This window comes from Astatotilapia calliptera, chromosome 2 (assembly GCF_964374335.1).
Source record: "Astatotilapia calliptera chromosome 2, fAstCal68.1, whole genome shotgun sequence".
NCBI classification, from domain to species: domain Eukaryota; kingdom Metazoa; phylum Chordata; class Actinopteri; order Cichliformes; family Cichlidae; genus Astatotilapia; species Astatotilapia calliptera.
The window spans coordinates 10,256,658-10,259,672 of NC_137423.1; the positions used below are offsets into that span (position 1 = coordinate 10,256,658).

A 3,015-nucleotide genomic window follows, 5' to 3' on the forward strand; every position below is an offset into this window, starting at 1 on the left:
TCTTTGTGGAAACAGGGTTATACCCGCCTGAATGCCTGGGAAAGCCTCGTTTTCTATCCGAGCTTCAAAGAGGCTCTGAAGGTTCGCCCAGAATCAGAAAACTCCTTGCGGGTCCATCCTTTGCTACGTTTATTGTCTGTTTCTGTGTCGCTGACTGTCGGCTGTCAGGCTCGCAGCCTAATGACACAGCCAGGCTTAATGCACCTACCAAGGCAGCGATTATCACCTCTGTAATCCTACAGTTCATTAGCCCCCCTCCCTCTTAATAATTAAGTTGGAGAAATGTGGGGCTCAGGGGATCCTCCTCCTCCTCACTAATGCACGCATTAACACTCAGCCTCTGATGGACTTTGGAGCAAAGGTGTGCGGTGGATCCAGCCTGTCTCCGGTCCGGTACAGCGGTGAGGTGCGGTCTCGTTAATGTCGGCTCTACAGGCGTATTGATCGCAGTGGCCTGGCTGAGTTTAATGAACAAAGAGGCGTTTGCCTGATTGAACTTCATGTTGCTGAAGGGAAATATGTGTTAGAGGCAGAATCATCTGATCTCTGAAACACAGAGAGAAGCAAATTTCCCCATCAATACAAGTCAGTCACACGGCTCCTCTCTTTATTTCTCAGCTGCCATTATTAGGTGAGCTTCACCCAGACAGATACCTGCTAATCACTGCGAAATAACATCCAAAACAAATGCAGGAATTTCACCTAACCTCAGGAGGATAAAAAGGTACAGGTGCCCTCAATGAGACTGTAATGAGGGTGGGAAGAGAACAAAGAAAGGAAGCAACTAACATTCAAAATAAAACAGGAAGTAAACTGAAAGCGGGAACAAGAATCATTTTAAACACCTTTAAAAAAAGAGAAAAACAAGGATTTATGACAGAAACCTGAGATATTTACAAAAACACCACATTGGGGAAGCGACAAAAGTGGAGTTGAAGTGCATCAGCTGTCTTAGCCTAAGACGGTGGACAAATAGACTAAATAAATATTCTTTTTACCACTTTTTCCTAACCACTTCTCCTTGACCTCAGCGGAAACATCGTAATTATCTCCTTTCCTTTCATAAAGGACAGTCAGGTGTATCCTTTGCTAAAGGAGGGAGGACCTTCCCTCAGTATTTGGAGGATCAGCATGTGACCTGTAGCAGCACATCTGAGTGACGGTTCACCTGACCAGGTACATTTTTCTTTGAGATATTTGGAATATTGGAGTTGATATATTTATTCCATGTATTTAAACTGTCTTTCTACAGGTTATATTTAATTTCTGTCCAGGATTTTCAAGCCTTTGGGACAAATAAACAATACAATCTACTCTTCTGTCGTATTTCAATAGTTGTTGAATTTAAATTTAAATTTAGATAATTGCACATTTTGGCAGACAAACACAAAATTACAATCATCAATATTTATTGATCTCATCTTTATTGTCTCGTATAGGCTGCAGAGTGGCGGGAGGGAGGAAGAGGACGGTTTCCCTCAGAGGGGCTCATGTCTGGACCCCCAAGCAGGGCCAAGCACACACACACACACACACGGTGGAGTAAACATCCTGAGCGAACTCGACTCTGCTGCTGCCTCTCAGGACTCTCTGCTTCATGCATAATGTAGATGCAGAGTTTGACCGCTGGCCTGCAGCTGATTGGCCGTCTCGGGGTTGAGGTGGGGGCGTGCAGAGGTGTGTGTGTGTGTGTGTGTGTGTGTGTGTGTGTGAACCATCCATCTCCAGCAGCATGGATGACTGACTGACTGACCCTCACCACCACCAAACCCCGAAAGACCTGCAGAGCAAGATCGATGGAGGTGGACCGCGGTGCTGCAGGATTATCTGAGCGCATCGACTGCTTCACTCTCTTTGTTCACACCAGGGCACGGATAAAGAGATGAAACCCAAAAATCTGTCTGTTTGGTTCTGTCATGCAGAAATCATTTTTATCCTACAGAAAAATCACACAAACGGCCCTCACAGTGCCCCCTACAGGCTGAAGAGGACACTGCAGATAAATAATAACGCCCTGATGGTTGAGCTTCAAGGTGTTGATTGTATATTATATATATAGTTAGAAGGTTCAAAGGAAGGGATTATTATCATCAATGACTCTCCAGAGTTTTTCTTTACTTTAACTTACATTCCTTTAGATGGATCCCTAAACTCTGAAAGACAAACGAGGTCAGCCTTCGAGGCATTAACCTTAAAACAAATTAACCTAATAAACTATATAAACTAGAAGAACAAAAGAAATTCACCTGATGTATCAGTGCAGTCCTAATATAATGAGTTCCAGGTGAGTTCAGTTAAGGGATGAGGAAACCCAAGAACCAATCAGTGATGAGAAAAGTGAGATTAAAGGAAGTGAGGTGTGCATGAGGGAGGAACAGGGTCAATACAATAATAAGTGGAGGAAACATGTCTGCACTCCAGTATATTTTATGTATTTTTAGTATCTGGTTGTGTTTTCAGTATTTTGCCATATTCACCTTTCTGTCAGAATTTTGTACTAATTTTGCTATAGTTTTGCCCAATGATGTCATTTTTGCAGGCACGTGACTGCTGACCATGTGACATGAACTTGTTGGCCATTCTGGACGTGTAATAATCCTGAAACATAGTGAAAAACCTGCTAAACATCATATAGATGAAACTATGAGTAAACAAACAAGTGTATATCTTCTCTCAGAGGAAGTAGAACACTTTAAGGACAAGCATCTTACTCCTTATGTGGAGAAATGGGGCAAGGGAGGGCTGAAGATGGATCTTAACTTACGCCCTCCGAGTGTTTGAAGTGTGACTCTGACATTTTCCGCGTCCACTATTATCAACAATGCCTCAAATGATATTGGACGAAATATAAAGGCCTACAAAAGTTTAAATACATCAGTATTTTGTATCAATATGGGTAACAACCCCAGTCACTGGAACTGCAGTCACTGGATCAGGCATTTACCTGATTTTTGTTACATTTGATGTTGACACGTCTCTGTGCATTATTCCTTATACTGTCAATGAAGTTCATTT

The 3,015-nt window shown here is 42.6% G+C and overlaps 1 long non-coding RNA gene across 1 annotated transcript; it reads left to right on the forward strand.

The window, feature by feature from the left end:
• Positions 1-759: 759 nt before the first annotated feature.
• LOC145420463 (uncharacterized) lies at positions 760-2,490 on the forward strand. The gene is made up of 2 exons (XR_013901782.1): positions 760-1,176; positions 1,440-2,490. It is a non-coding gene; the product is annotated as an uncharacterized LOC145420463 (long non-coding RNA).
• The last annotated feature ends 525 nt before the right edge of the window (positions 2,491-3,015 follow it).